This window comes from Callithrix jacchus, chromosome 1 (genome assembly GCF_049354715.1).
Source record: "Callithrix jacchus isolate 240 chromosome 1, calJac240_pri, whole genome shotgun sequence".
NCBI lineage: Eukaryota > Metazoa > Chordata > Mammalia > Primates > Cebidae > Callithrix > Callithrix jacchus.
The window spans coordinates 128,617,082-128,634,016 of record NC_133502.1 but is presented as its reverse complement, the minus strand read 5'-3'; the positions used below and the strand labels follow the sequence as shown (position 1 = coordinate 128,634,016).

General features: G+C 37.1%; 1 long non-coding RNA gene across 1 annotated transcript; it reads left to right on the top strand.

The window, feature by feature from the left end:
- The first annotated feature begins 2,753 nt into the window (after nt 1–2,753).
- LOC128932213 (uncharacterized) lies at nt 2,754–12,971 on the top strand. Its single transcript, XR_008481773.2, has 3 exons — nt 2,754–2,828; nt 7,585–7,646; nt 9,120–12,971. It is a non-coding gene; the product is annotated as an uncharacterized LOC128932213 (long non-coding RNA).
- The last annotated feature ends 3,964 nt before the right edge of the window (nt 12,972–16,935 follow it).

The following is a 16,935-nucleotide window of genomic DNA, read 5'->3' as shown; positions in this document are numbered from 1 at the left end:
TGCAGTGGCATGATCTTGGCTCACTGCAACCTCCACCTCCCAGGTTCAAATGATTCTCCTACCTCAGCGTCCTGAGTAGCTGGGATTACAGGCCCCCACCACCACACCCAGCTAATTTTTGTAGTTTTTAGTAGAGATAGAGTTTCACCAGTCTGGTCTCAAACTCTTAACCTCAGATGATCTGCCTCCCTCAGCCTTCCAAAGTGCTGGGATTACAGGCATGAGCCACTGTGCCCAGCTCCAGCTTTATTCTTTTTGCTCAGGGTTGCCTTAGCTGTTCAAGCTCTTTTTTGGTTACATATGAATTTTAAAACAGCCTTTTCTAATTTTCTGAAGAATATCACTGGTAATTTGATAGAAATAGCATTGAATCTACAAAACCGCTTTGTGTACTATGGCCATTTTAATAAAAATGATTGTTCCTATTCTTGAGCATGGAATGTTTTCTCATTTGTTTGTATTATCTCTGATTTCTTTGAGCAGTGCTGTGTAATTTTTGCTGTAGAGAACTTCCAGCTCCCTAATTAGCTGTATTCCGAGGTATATATTTTTTCTTTTTTTGGCTATTGTGAATGAGATTGCATTCCTGATTTGGCTCCCAATTTGAATGTTGGTGTATAGAAATGCTATTAATTTTGTATATCAATTTTGTATCTTGAAACTAAATAAATTGTTTATTAGATGTAGAAGCTTTTGGGCAGAGACTATGGGGTTTTCTAGGTATAAAATCATATTGTCTGCAAACAGAGATAATTTAACTTCCTCTTTTCTTATTTGGATGCCTTTCATTTCTTTCTGTTGCCTGATGGCTCTGTCTGGAACTTCCAGTATTATGTCAAATAGGAGTGATGAGCATGAGTATCCTAAACTTGTTCCAGTTCTCAAGGAGAATGAGTCCAGCTTTTGCCCATTCAGAATGATATTGGCTGTAGGTTTTCCATATACAGTTCTCAATATTTTGAGGTGTGTTCCTTCAATATCTAGCTTATTGAGGAGTTTTAACATGAAGCGATGTTCAATTGTATTGAAAGCCTTTTCTGTATCTATTGCAATAATCATTTGCTTTTTGTTTTTAGTTCTGTTTATGTGGTTAATCATTTATTGGTTTGCATATGTTGAACCAACTTTGCATTCCAGGATAAAAGCCTACTTGATTGTGATAGATTAGCTTTCCAATTTGCTGCTGGATTCAGTTTCCTAGTATTTTGTTGGGATTTTTTGCTTCTGTGTTCATCAAGGATATTGGCCTGAAGTTTTCTTTTTTGTTGTTGTTGCTTCTCTGCAAGGTTTTTATATTAGGATGATGCTGGCCTCATAGAATGAGTTAGGGAGGATTTCCTCCTGCTCGATTTTTTGGAAGAGTTTCAGTAGGAATGGTACCAGTTCTTCTTTGTACATTTGGTAGAATTTGGCTGTGAATTCATCTGGTCCTGGATCTTTACTATTTGGTAGTATTTTTGTTGCTGACTGAATTTCAGAACTCATGATTGGTCAGTTCAGGGGTTCAATTTCTTCCTGGTTCAATCTTAGGAGGTTGTATGTTTCCAGGAATGTATCTGTTTCTCCTAGGTTTTCTAGTTTGTGTGCATAGAGGTACTTATAGTAGCCTCTGAAGAATTGTTTGTATTTCTGTGAGGTCAGTGTTAATGTCCCATTAGTCATTTCTGTTTGCATTTATTGCAATCTTCTCTCTTTCTTTTTTTAATCAATCTTATTTATTTTTTCAAATAACCATCTTTTGTTTTTGCTGATTTTTGGTATTTTTTAAAATCCATTTTCCTTCAGTTTAGCTATATTTGTGTTATTTTTTATCTTCTGCTAGCTTTGTGGTTGATTTTCTCCTGTTCCTCTATTTCCTCTAGGTATAATGTTAGGTTGTTAATTTGAGATCCTTCTGACATTTTCCATGTGGACATTTAGTGCTGTAAACTCTCCTAACACTGTTTTAGCTCTGTCCCAGAGATTCTGGTACGTTGTATCTTTGTTCTTGTTAGTTTCAAAGAATTTCTTGATTTCTGCCTTAATTTCATTGTTTATCCAAAAGTAATTCAGGAGCAGTTTGTTTTATTTCCATGGAATTATATAGTTTTGAGTAATTTTCTTAGTATTGATTTCTATTTTTATTGCACTGTGGTCTGAGAGTATATTTGGTATGATTTTGTGTTGTTTTAATTTGCTGAGAATTGTTTTATGGTTAACTGCATGGACAATTTTAGAGTATGTACCATGTGCAGATGAGAAGAATGTATATTCTGTTGCTTTTGGGTGAAGAGTTCTGTAAAGGTCTAGCAGATCAATTTGTTCCAATGTTGAGTTTAGGTCCTGAGTATCTTTGTTGATTTCCTGCCTCTATGATCTGTCTAATATTGTCAGTGGAGTGTTGAAATATCCCACTATTATTATGTGAGAGCCTATGTCTCTTTGTAGGTCTCTAAGAATTTGCTTTATTAATTTGAGTGCTCCTTTGTTGCATGCATATGTATTTAGGATAGTCAGGTCTTCTTGTTGAATTGAACTTTTTACCATTGGTTAATGGCCTTTTTTATCTTTTCAATTATTGTTGGTTTAAATTCTCTTTTGTGATAGGCTGATTGCAAGCTGGGGAAAAAAGAAGCCAGTAGTGGCTCAGTCTGAGTCCAAAAGCCTCAAAAGCAGGGAAGCTGACAGTGTAGCCTTCAGTTTGTTGCTGAAGGCCTGAAAGGCCTTGACAAATCACTGGTGTAAGTTCAAGAATCCAAAGGTCAAAGAACCTTAAGTCTGGTGTCCAAGGGCAGGAGGACTGGAAGGAAGCATTAAGCACAGGAGAAAGATGAAAACCACAAGACTCAGTAAGTTGACTTATCCCACCTTCTTTTGCCTGTCTTGTTCTAGCCATGCTGGCAGCTGATTGGATGGTGCCCATTCACATTGAGGGTGGGTCTTCCTTTCCTGGTCCACTGACTCAATTGTCAGTCTCCTCTGGTGACACCCTCACAGACAGACCCGGAAACAATACTTTACCAGCTATTTAGGCATCCATCAATCCAACCAAATTGACACCTAAGATTAACCATCTCAGTGTCATTGAATTTGAGATGGGTACCTTGTAGATAGCATGCATTTGGGCCTTGCTCCTTTATCCAACTGTGCCTTTTAATTGGGACATTTAGCCCATTTTTCATTCAAGGTTAATTTTGATATATGTGGATTTGATCTTATCAATACAATAGGTTGTTAGCTAATTATTCTGCAGACTTGATTATGTATTTCCTTTATAGTGTCAATGGTCTATGTATTTAAGTGTGTTTTTGTGATGGCCAGTAATGGTCTTTTCATTCCATATTTAGCACTCCCTTAAGGACTTTTTATAACGTATGTCTGTTGTTAATGAATTCCCTTAGCATTTGCTTGTTTGAAAAGGATCATGTTTCTCCTTCACTTACAACACTGAATTGGCTGGATATGAAATTCTTGGTTGGAATTTCTTTTCTTCAACAATGCTGAATATAGAACCAAAATCTCTTCTGGCTTGTAAGGTTTCTGCTGAAAGGTCCACTGTTAGCCTATAGAGTTCCCTTTGTAGGTGACCTGCCCTTTCATTCTAGCTGCCTTTAACATTTTTATTTTATTTCATTCTGATGAATATGTGTTTTGAGGATAATTATCTTGCATAAGTATCTTGCAAGCTTTCTCTGCATTTCATGGATTTGAATGTTGTCCCATCTAGTGAGGTTGGGGAAGTGGTATCCTCAAATGTGTTTTCCAAGTTGCTTGCTTTCTCTCCCTATCTTTCAGGGATGCCATTGAGTCATAGATTTGGTCTTTTTACATAATTTCATGTTTCTCAGAAGTTTTCTTTATTCTTCCCTTATTTTTCTCTGAATAAGTTATTTTGGAGAGACAGCCTTTGAGTGCTGAGATTTTGTCCTCAGCTTGGTCACTTTTGCTGTTAGTACTTGTGATTGTATTATGAAATTCTTAAAGTGAGTTCTTTCAGCTATGACAATTCAGCTCAGTTCTTTCTTAAAATGGCTATTTCATCTTTTAGCTATGTGCCCATGTTTCTTTTTTGAGGGGGTGTTCTGATTCATGGGTTCCCTCTGGCAGGGACCACAGATAGCACACAGGTCATATTCTTGCTGGCTCGGCTTAAATATGCTGTCCAAGTGTTTCCTGCTGTAAAATGGGGCTGCACAGAGTTAAGACAGAAGTGGGACCACTGAACTTGAAGTGGTAGCAGGTGTGGCCTATCTGGCTACCAGAGATGGTGGTAGATGAGTGTCCTGCCCTGATATCTGGCTGTTTCCAGGACAACAGGAGGTTACAGTCTTCAGCAAATTCAGGCAGAATTAAGACTGTTGTGCTGGAAGCTCCAGCATACTGGCTTTCTTGGCTATGACAGTATGAGAGGCAGGAATGGGTGGAGTTTCCCACTCTGCCATCTGAGTATTTCCCAGCACAATGGGAATGAGTGCATGCCAGCAACCAATATTCTGACTCTAAGGGAGTTCTAGAGGCTGGGAAGCCCAAGACCAAGATGCTGGCAGATTTGATGTCTGGTGAGGGTCTGCTTCCACAGTTCATAAATGGTGCATCCTCACTGTAGCCTCACATGGTAGAAAGGGTCCCAACTCTAGACTCTAACTTGAAATTTAACCTTCAATTTTGACAGCACTCAAAGGCTATCTCTCCAAAATAACTTAGTCATAGAAAAATAAAGAATAAAGAAAGCTTCTGAGAAATATGGAGTTTTTTAACCATGCAAATTCTATGTATTCAGGAATAAATAGTTTGAGAGCCAAAAATAGATTTGAAATCTCAGAGAAAGGTTTGTGGTTTTCTTTTCTTTTCTTTCACCTCTACCCAGAACTTAGAACTCACAGATATTTTTGTTTTCTATTTTCCTCTCTGTGGAAATTTTCATTTAATTTCAGCTATGTTTCTTCTTATTAAAGTTGCCAGTGATGTACTAGTAAAGATTTAGCGAATTACTGTCTGACAAGAAAAGGGTACCCTACTTTATAGCCTATGTGGATTTCTGTGGAGTAACTACTCTTACTATGGCTTATTTAAAGCCACATCTATGAAGTCATTCAGCTGGCAAAATTCCTGAAAATGTAACAATTGATTTTTACAAAGAAATACACTTCCTCATCTTGGCTTTATGTGGGTAAGACTCTAGGCCGTGTAGCCTGTAACAACCCCATGCCTTAGAACACAGTCCCCTCCTTCCTGCGAACTTCCACGTGTGGAACCTCTTGGTCACAGAGTTCTATACATGTACTTAAGGGATGTGGCAGTTTCAGTACTCATTTTCCTTCATGGACTGGTTTGTTTTGCTTTGTTCTTAGCCTCAAATGATTCTTACCTTTTCCATTATCTTTCATTGATTCAAAAGTCTGTGTGTCTATGTCTGTATGTGTGTGTTCTCATACCCCACATCCCCAGATGTTTTGTATCTGCAGGATTTCAGGATCTATAGCTGTCATATTGCCAGAAGTGGATGCCTGTAAATAATTTTATCATGAGACACTAATCCACCAAAATCCTCATCGGTTGGCATAGGCAATAATTTTAAAAGATTTTATTTACCAACTGAACACATGATAGTATCTATTAAAAATGTTTTCTTCCACATACATTACTAATGGATTATGTAAAGAATGCAAAACATATGCATTTAGCACCATTCTCATAATAAACACTTCAAAATGTCAAGCATCACTAACCATGAATAAGTTTATGATGTCTTCTATACATTGTCTGAAGGAGTGATTTTCAAACAGTTTTCAGACTTTCTCTATGAAAGTCTAATAGTCCCATGAATTTGTTTCAGGACACTGCAAGGAACAAATAGAATTGGTCAGGGGCCTATCCCAGCTTTCAACTTGTACTAGATTTATACTATTGGACATTAGTGTAAGATTTTTTTTGAAGACCAGTTTCATAGCTATTAAAAATTTGCAACTCCTTTTTTTATTTTGACTTTCATCTCTAGAGGCTCAAAGTTGTAACCTCTAATAGAATTTCGGGCATATTATAAATAAACTGTGTTCCTTAACTGGGTCTGTGTTTATTCGGGCTGCATGTTCTAATTTCCAATAACTCTATTTTACCAGACAGCATTGACACAGGAAGAGCTAGTGAATATTGTGTAGCTTCTGTCATGAAAAGGTTTCTGGGTCCTTCGAATGCTTGCAAATTGTATATAGTTGCCAGGGACAATTTGCTGCCTTATAAATCTTTTTAAAATCAGCTGAGAAATATTGTTAGTATCTCATTTTCCTCGTTACTTTCTTTGGAGTCTCTATCAAACAGATAAATCTTCAAAGGGAAGATAACATTAAAGGAAACCATTAGCAGAAGAAAAAGGGAATAAAGAAATCCACAAATGACCTCCTTGAAAGTCAGGAGCTGACCAAGCTCCTTTCAGCAGCCTAAGTAGCCACTTCTTTCTTACATACCTATAATGTGTATGTGTGTACTTGTGAGTATGTATGTGTGTGTTTCAAGGCTTTAGTATTTGATCTTCTAAATGAAGTCAAGTGTACAGTTTGAAAATGGGACTTGGAGGTAGTGAGTTAAATAAAAGCCTTTGTTATCTTGTCCCCCACAATATGTCTGGAATCCTGTTGTATTCTCAGCATAATTAGGAAGGGACGGGATAAAATCTTGTAATGTTTGCTTTTACCCAGCCTCTCTACGTGCTCACTTTTACTGACATGAACCCATCCAGGATTTTATTATGTTTTTTTCTCTCAAATGTTTAGTACAGCTAACATGCAACTTATACCAAAACTTAACCCCTCAGTTATTCAGTCTCATCAACTCAACATAGATAAGAAAATTATGCATCAAGGGCCAAACCCACTCAGATAAAAAGAACTAAATATACATGTCTCTGAATTTGAAAACCAGTTATAGCTTTGATGAATTTGTGCTTCCTAACAAGTTGGGGTGGGGGGTTGGAAAGCTATTATCATCTGAAAGGTGGAAATTTATTTATTTATTTTTTTAACCTTTGCAGTACAGATATTGGTCAATGACTAACACTCCCTAACACCTCATGGTGCCAGACCTGGGAGTCATCATTGCCTCTCCTTCTCTCTTTTTTCTCTTATTGATACAACTGGAAGCCCACTGTATTCTTAGCATAATTGGGAAGGGATAAAGCCTTGTAATGAAGGCTGTTTGCCAAAGCCCTCTTACTAATATCAATCCATCTAGGGTTTTATAGTGTTTTGTTTTTCCTCCAGTGAGTTTCCAGATGTCTCTCTGTCTATCTATCAATCAATCAATCATCTGGGGTTATAGTAAAAATTAAGTCAGGTGTATTCAAAAGTTATAGATAGATAATTTATTGGATTCATTATAAGGAATTGGTTCACATGATTATGGAGTTTGATATGGTTTGGCTTTCTGTCCCCACCCAAATCTCATCTCAAATTGTACTCTCATAATTCCCATGTGTTGTGGAGGGACCTGGTGGGAGAAAATTTGAATCATCCCCATACTGTTCTCATAGTAGTGATTCAGTCTCATGAGATCTGATGGCTTTATTAGGGATTTCTGATTTTGTATCTTTCTCATCTTCTCTTGCTTCAGCCATGTAAGAAGTGCCTTTTGCCTTCCATCATTATTCTGAGGCTTCCCAGCCAGGTGGAACTGTAAGTCCAATTAAACCTCTTTTGCTTCACAGTCTTGGGTATGTCTTTATCAGCAGCCTTAAAATTGACTAATACAGTAAACTGGTACCAGTAGAGTAGAGTGTTGCTGAAAAGATACTTGAAAATGTGGAAGTGACTTTGGAACTGGGTAACAGGCAAAGGTTGGAACAGTTTAGAGGGCTCAGAGGCAGACAGGAAAATGTGGGAAAGTCTGGAACTTACTAGAGTCTTGTTGAATGGCTTTGACCAAAAGGTTGACAGTGATATGGACAATAAGGTCCAGGCTGAGGTGGTCTTAGATGGAGATGATGAACTTCTTGGGAACGGGGGCAAAGGTGATTCTTGTTATGTTTTAGCAAAGAGGCTGGTGGCATTTTGCCCCTGCCGTAGAGATTTGTGAAACCTTAAACTTGAAAGAAATGATTTAGAGTATCTAGAGGAAGAAATTTCTAAGTGTCACAGCATTCAAGATGTGAATTGGGTGCTGTTAAATGTATTCAGTTTTAAAAGGGAAGCAGAGCAGTACTGACAATGCAATAGAAAAGAAAACCCCGTTTTCTGAGAAGAAATTCAAGCTGGCTGCAGAAAGTTGCATAAGTAGCATGGAGCCTAATGTTAATCCCCAAGACAATGGGGAAAATGTCTCCAGGGCATGTCAGAGGTTTTCACAGCAACTGCCCCCAACCCCATCACAGGCCAGAGGCCTAGGAGAAAATGGTTTCATGGGCCAGGCCCAGGGTCTCTGTGCTATGTGCAGTCTAGAAACTTGGTGCTCTGCATTCCAGCAGCTCTAGCTGTGGCTGAAAGAGGCCAATGTAAAGCTGGGGCTGTGACTTCAGAGGGTGCAACCTTCAAGCATTGACAGCTTCCATGTGGTGTTGAGCCTGCCAGTGTACAGAAGTCAAGAATTGAGTCTTGGGAACGTCTGTCTAGATTTCAGAGGATGTATGGTAATGCCTGGAGAACCAGGCAGAATTATGGTGCAGGAGCAGCGCACTCATGGAGAACCTCTGCTAGGGCAGCACAGAAGGAGAATGTGGGGTTGAAGACCCCACACAGAGTCCCTACTAGGCACTGCCTAGTGGAGCTGTGAAAAGAGAACAACCATCCTCCAGACACCAGAATGGTAAATCCATTGAGAGTTTGCACCATTCTCTTGAAAAAGCCACAGATGCTCTACACCAGCCCAAGAAAGCAGCTAGGAGGAAGGCTGTATCCTGCAAAGCCACAGGGGCAGAGCTGCCCAAGACCATGGGAACCAACGTCTTCCATCAGTGTAACCTGAATGTAAGACATTGAGTCAAATATCATTTTGGAGCTTTAAAAGTTGACTGCCCTGCTGGATCTGGGATTTGCACGGTCCCTGTAACCCCTTTGTTTTGGTCAATTTCTCCCATTTAGAGCAGCAGTACTTACCCAATGCCTATACCCCCATGTATCTAGGAAGTAACTAGCTTGTTTTTAATTTTTCAGGCTCATAGGCAGAAGGGACTTGCTTTGTCACAGATGAGCCTTTGAACTATGGACTTTTGGGTTATGCTGAAATGAGGTACAACTTTTGGGGGCTTTCAGAAAGGCAATATTGGTTTTAAAATGTGAGGACATGAGATTTGGAGGGGCCAAGGGAAAGATGATATGGTTTGGCTCTGTGTCCCTACCCAAATCTCATCTTGAATTGTACTCCCGTAATTCCCACATGTTGTGTGAGGGACCTGGTGGGAGATAATTTGTATCATTGGGTCGGTTTCCCCCATACTTTTCTCATGGTAGTGATTTAGTTTCACAAGATCTGATGGTTTTATCAGGGGTTTCTGCTTTTGCAGCTTCCTCATTTTGTCTTACCACAGCCATGTAAGATTTGCCTTTTGGTTCCCACCATGATTCTGAGGCCTCCCAGTAATGTGGAACTGTATGTCCCATTAAACCTCTTTTTCTACCCAATCTTGGATATGTCTTTATCAGCAGCATGAAATTGGACTAATACAGAGGCCGAAAAGTCCTACAGTCTGCCACCAGCAGGCTAGACACCAGGGGAGCCAGTGGTATAGTGCCAGTCCTAATCCAAAGGCTTGAAAACCAGGAGGGCTGATGATATAAGGTCGGGTCTGAATTAAGGGGAAAAACAATGTCTCAGGTTGAAGACAGCAAGGATAAAGAATTCTTTGTTTCTCCACAGTTTGGTTCTATTTAAACCCTCAGTGGATTGGATGATGGCCACACATATTGGGTTGGGCAACCTGCTTTACTCAGTCTATGGACTCAAATGCTAATTTTATCCAGGACGCTCTCAAAGACACACTTAGAAATAATGTTTAACCAAGTATCTGGGCATCCCATGGCCCACCCAAGTTGACAAACAAAATTACCATCACAAAAATTATAAGGCACCAAATCATGTGCAATCTGCTTTCTAGTATCTGTCAAATTTATCTGTTCTCCCCTTCCATGGTGCCTCTTCTTTTAATTCAGTTCCCCAAATCCAATCCCTCTCTCTCTCTCTCTCTCTCTCTCTCTCTCTCTCTCTCTCTCTCTCTCTCTCTCTCTCTCTCCAGCTTCCTAAATTATATCCTTGCCCTCCTTTTGCTAATTTTCTACAGGCGGTGTTATGGAAAATCATGTGGCGCAATGGCAAGAGAGCTGGTCTGAATAAGCCTAACGAGTTGTTAGACCTTCTGCAAGTCGTTCCGGCTTTCCCAGTTTCCATGTTTCATTAAAGAAATCATTTATGTGCAAGTTTTGTCACATAAATGGCATAAATTTATCTCAAAGTTTTGCAAACTGTTGGAAACCATACAAACATAACATAAGAATGATATATTCCTGTATATACGTTAGTTTCTGTACTTTGAGAATGGAACCTGAAAGCACCTAGACACTGCTTTGGATGCAGAATTTGAATCTTCTCATTCTGTCTCTCAGAGTTAGGGACATGTGTTGCGTTATCTTGGAGAAGTTAAATTTTATTTGTTCTTTTAAGAAGAAAAGGTATATCACATATGCTCAGTGTACCAATTTTTATATATCACACATGCTCAGTATACCAATTTTTATAATCATCTTATGCAGGCATTATATTCTGGAGTAGCAGTAGTGCATGGTGCTTAAAAATATGGACTTGGAGGCAGACTTCCTGGCTTCAACTTAGTACTTGGCTGTGTGATTTTGGTTTAGTGTACTCCCTAAACCAAGTTTTAGTTTCTTTAATTTCAAAATAGAGGTAATATTTTCTTAGGGTTATCATAAAAATTAAGTAAGATCAGGTTTGTGCAATGGAAATTTATTTTAATAACTCAATTTGGTTTGTTTTTAAACCTCCCACTCCACCTGCTGTAAATTAATCTGAGCCCTTTGTAGACTGTCTCTCTACTCTCAGAGTTGTTCCAGGTTCTAGACCACTGCTCTTAACAGATATATAATGTAAGTTGTATGTGTAACTTCAAATTTTCTAGAAACCACATTTTAAAAACTTAGAAGAAACACATGAATTTAATTTTGAGGATATATTTTATTTAATTTAATATATTTAAATATGACTATTTCAACATATAATCAATATCAAAAATTAATGAAGAGCTTTACATTAATTGTTTTGTTTGAAGTGATTGAAGGCTGATGTGTATTTTATGTAACACATTACAATTCAGACTAGTCACATTTCACATGCTAAGTAGCACATTTGGCTCATGGCTAATGTATTGGATAGCAGAGTTCCAGACTCTCAGACAACAGCCAGTTGTTTGAGAAGGAGGGAGGGGTATGTGAGGTCACACTGGTTACTGCTGAGATCCTTCACTCCCCTGACCCATATTTCTCCTCCTGCTATGACTTTCTAATTAAATTAGGTGAAAGAAAAGCAAGACATACAGAGGAAAACAAAAATTACTATCTCAAAACATCATCTCATCACAGGTATTTACTTCAGTGCCTACTGTTACCAAACAAACGTGAGCAACTAACAAATGTTAATCATTATTATAACTAAAATCTTTTTCATATTATCATATTCTCATTTGAGGTTCATTTCCTCATTAATATGTTCCTCTGGACTTACAATGTATAGTTTTCCAGAATAAGATCAAGAAGCTCTTAATCTTGCATAACTCTGCTTTATAACCCAAGCCTTCTTTGTTTTCAGGAAACAACTGGAGAAAGAGACAATTTTATTAATGTAGTGAGTCACTGTTCATTAAAAAGTAAAGACATTAAAAATAGCATTCCTCACAAGCATGTCTTTTTTATTTTATTATTTTTTTATTGCATTTTAGGTTTTAAATACCTTTCAGAACTCTCTTTTAGGGGTTGTTCTGTGCTATTTTAAAATACACATTAGAATTAGAATAAAATGTATTTGATCTTGGAAACCCAGACCTCATGTTGTATTAGTCTTTTATACCTTTGCATTTCCCACATATCATTTGTGGAACTCTCAGTTAAGGGAGTGTTAAATGAATTAATTACACATAAGGCTCTTAGAAGTCTTTAGAGGCAGGACTATCACGTGGTAAGTACCCAATATCAATCAAGTGCTGCTCAGACACTAATTTTTTTTAATTACTGAAGTAATCCTACGAAGTAACTATTATTAAAATCCTTTTTTTTATAGATTAGAAAACTAAGTAGGGAAGAGTAAGTAAGTAGCCCCTGGGCACAGAGATGGTAAATGAAGCAGTGATCAAGCCCAGGTAGCCTGACTCTAAAACCCACCCTCTCCATTAGGCTCTACACTCTCCCTGGGCTCTGTGACCCAAAGTGTAAGAGGCAGAGAGCCTTTATCCATTCAATTCACTTGTAGGCTCTGAGTAGTAAATTTATATACTTTGATTAACGCAAATTGATGAAATCATTACTTGATATATGCAACTTCTTTACTGGGTATGCTCTCTTAAATAGAAGATGTATATATGCCATGCTTATATGGTGTATATATACCTAAATCACCTATGTTTATATTTATGCTCTTCCTTGCTGATGGAAAGGTCAGGAAACTCAATCTGACTTCCACTTGTAGTAATGATGACAAGGTCATTTGGATTAACCCTTTTGCACACTGGAATGGACAAACAGGAAGAAAATTAACAAACACAGACATTCACAGCAACCTGGATGAATTGCTCAGACACACATTGAGTAAAAAAAATGTCAGACACAAAATAATATAAACTGTATGATTCTACTTATATATAAACAAAACTAAACTATTGTGTTTAGGGATATATGTTTAGATGGGAAAACAGTAAAGGAAACAGATATTTGAATATCAGAAAAGTCAATGTTGTGATTCTCTTAAGTGAAAAAGAGGATATCATGAAAGCAGGGATCACAAGATGGGGCTTCTAAAGAGTGGCAACTTTCTATTTCTTGACTTGGGTAATGGTTACACAATTTTTTGCTTTATGATAGTTTTTTAAGCTGACATTTAAGTTTTCTCTATGTTTTATATTTAGCGATTAAAATGTCTGGAAAGGAACGTGAGGAAAGTAGCACAACCATTAAGTAGTGAAGAATCCCACATTAGTGATGACATCTATACAATGATGAATAATTGGAAAATATAAGTTAAGGTTTCTCCGTTGTGATTGGTCAGGAGGATCCCCTACAACAGAATCACTAAGGGGAATTTTAAAGGTGCAAGTTCCCATGATATCTTCAAACTAGATTCTTACTCATTTATTCACCATTATTTGTTTAGCCCCTGTTACGTGCCAGGCCCTGTAGGTGCCAAGGATACTGCAGTGAACAAAATGGACAAATCCTTAATCATGTGGAGCTTATAGTCTAATAGGACTTCAGAAGGAATCTCCATTTTTACAAGATTTCTGTGTGATTCTAAATATGAGAACAACTGGCCTATGCTCTAAGCTTTTCTTAAATCATTCCCATTCTGCACTTGAAAGAGTCATATGAATAAAGTTAGAATTTAAAGAAAACTAGTCTATCACAGCACAGAAATTTAAAGCACTTTTGTATAAGTTTTAAAAATTTAAGTTATAACAGTTTAATAATTTAAATAGAACCACCTTCAGGAACATATATACACAAACAAAAACTCAAGCAATTTAGTTGAATGGTATATTAAAATGCATCAAATTATTTGAAATCCTCCAAAATGGGCTCAAGTTCATGAATATGAAAAGATAAGTTTGAAGTACTATGGACAAAAGTAAAATAGAAAGTCAATACTTTGCATTGACCAATAAGATAACAGCCTGTGGATACATTAGCCCTTTACGAGAACACTTCTAAGAAACATTAGAATGCAAAATCATTAAAAAAGAACATAAATTGTTTCATGATACATTTACAGCTAACAATTTCTTTGGTTCACCAAGGCTTACTTGCTTTTACCTTAGAATACCAAACACAAGTTGAGGGTTCAGAATAAGAAATTAATTACTGGGTACAATGTATGTTATTTAGGTGAAGAATCCCTCCAAAATCCTGACTTGACCAATATGCATCTATGCATGTAACAAAATTACAAAATTGTGTAATTTTGTGCACAAAAAGGAAGTAAGTAAATAAAATCCTTAGCTAACACACTCAAAAGAAGAAAGACCTGTGGAGAAAATAATTCTTTTTCTAATCATCCTTCAAACCTTCAGGTCCCAGTTCACTGTCATTAATCTTTTGAGATTTAAAATTATTCCACCCCCACATTTTCAGTGTGTGTGTGTGTGTGTGTGTGTGTGTGTGTGTGTATTCTTAGCATAAATGGAACTTTGTAAGCAATTGATTCTTTAAAGATATAATAAAGAAATTTCCCTGGTTTTATTTTAATTCTTTCTCCATGACTCAGCCTGGAGAGCTAAAATTTTATTCAGGGGATACAAGAGCTTTTAAATTCCAAGTAGTATTCTTAATCTCTAACAAAGGAATCTAAGTGACATTAAAACAAATAAAACAACAATCATATCAACAAAACTCAACAAAGATATGAGATCACTTTATTTAAAAATATCTTGTTCACTGTAGACAACCTTCTTGATATAAAATGATAGAACTGAATATCTTCTAAGATCTGTAAACAAAACAGGAAAAAATTCCTGGCCTGATGATGCTTACATGCTACTGTATGTATATAAAGGGGAAGTGGGAAGGCAGTCATAAACAAAATTTAAAAGTAGTCGTTAGAAAGTGGAGAAACACTGTGTTTCATTAACAGAGTCAGGCTTCAGAAGGTGGATGATAAGAAACATCTAGGAGTTGAAGGAACTTGTTCTAACCCAATGCAAAGAAACTAAGAACTTTGAAAAAAGGTTTGATGAAATGCTAACAAGAATAGATAATATAGAGAGGAATATAAGTGAATTAATGGAGTTTAAAAATACAACACGAGAACTTCAAAGTATGCACAAGTTTTAACAGCCAAATTGATCAAGCAGAAGAAAGGATATCAGAGGTTGAAGACCAACTTAATGAAATAAAACGAGAAGACAAGAATAGAGTAAAAAGGATAAAAAGGAATGAGCAAAGTCTCCAAGAAATCTGGGACTATGTGAAAAGACCTAATCTACGTTTGATAGGTGTACCTGAATGCCACATAGAGAATGAATCCAAGCTGGAAAATACTCTTCAGGATATTATTCAGGAAAACTTTCCCAACCTAGCAAGGAAGAACAATATTCAACTCCAGGTAATATAGAGAACAACAAAGATATTCCTCAAGAAGAGCAACCCCAAGGCACATAATCGTCAGATTCACCAGGGTTGAAATGAAGGAGAAAAATACTAAGGGCAGCCAGAAAGAAAGGTCAGGTTACCCACAAAGGGAAGCCTATCAGACTCACAGCAGATCTCTCAGCAGAAACCCTACAAGCCAGAAGAGAGTGGGGACCAATATTTAACATCCTTAAAGAAAAGAACTTTCAACCCAGAATTTCACATCCAGCCAAGCTAAGCTTTACAATTGAAGGAAAAATAAAATCTTTTGTGAATAAGCAAGTACTCAGATTTCATTACCACCAGGCCTGCTTTACAAGAGCTTCTGAAAAAAGCATTACACATAGAAAGGAACAACCAGTATTAGCCTTTCTAAAAATATACCAAAAAGTAAAGAGTATCAACATAATGAAGAATTTATATCAACTAATGGGCAAAATAGCCAGCTAACATCAAATGGCAATAATTTTAAATTTAAATTGACTAAATCCCCCAATCAAAAGATACAGCCAAAACCCATCAGTATGCTGCATCCAGACCCATCTTACATGCAAGGAGACATAAAGAGTCAAAACAAATGGATGGAGAAAGATTTGTCAACCAAATGGAGAGCAATAAATAAATAAAAAGCAGAGATTGCAATTCTCACCTCTGATGGAATTTATTTTAAAGCAACAAAGATCAAAAGAGGACATAATGGTAAAAGGATCAACACAACAAGAGCTGACGATCCTGGATGTATACCCACCCAATACAGGACACGTAAGACTTGTAAAGAGACTTGGACTTCCACACAGTAGTAGTGGGAGATTTCAACATCAATATTAGATAGATCAATGAGATTAAAATTAATAAGGATATCCTGGACTTGAACTCAGATCTGGAACAAGTAAACTTAATAAACATTTATAGAACTCTCCACTTTACACACACAAGATATGCATTTTTATCAGTACCACATCACACCTACTCACAGGTTTAAATGAAATATTGGTTGGCCATTATTAAGCACAACTGATGGTATAAGGGAGGTTTTCAATACCCATTTTTAGACTGCATTCTACCCTGGGCAATTAAGCAACACTCCTGTTCTCTCTCCCTCCTCCTCTTCCTCTTTTTTCCTCTTCTTCATTCCATTTTTTTCTTTCTTTCTCTCTTTCTTTTCAAAAAAAAGAAAGTGAGGAAATTGGAGTATAATAATTGCTATAGACAAAATATAAATTGCTATATACAAAAATATTGCTATAGACAAAATATAGTAATTGCTATAGGCAAAAGTAAAGTAGGCTTTGAAAGAGGGAGTTGGGGGTAAGAATAAGATTTGAAATTTTACATAGATTGGTTAGAGAAGCCCTCAAGGAGAAACTGACATTTCAGTAAAAACCAAGAATATGATATAGCTCACTTTTTAGTTCAGACATTTTAAATTTCAATAAATTCTATAGCTTTTTCATTAAAAAAAAAAAAAAAAAAAACTTGTAAGAGGCGAGAGTGAACTGCTATGATGTCTGAGAGCAGAGCATTCCAGACATGGGTATTCAGATTTGCAAGAGCCAGGCCTGGGGTGGAAGCATGTACTTGGTCACTTCTGAGAACCTCAGCTGTAAAATGAATTATTAATTCACCCCAC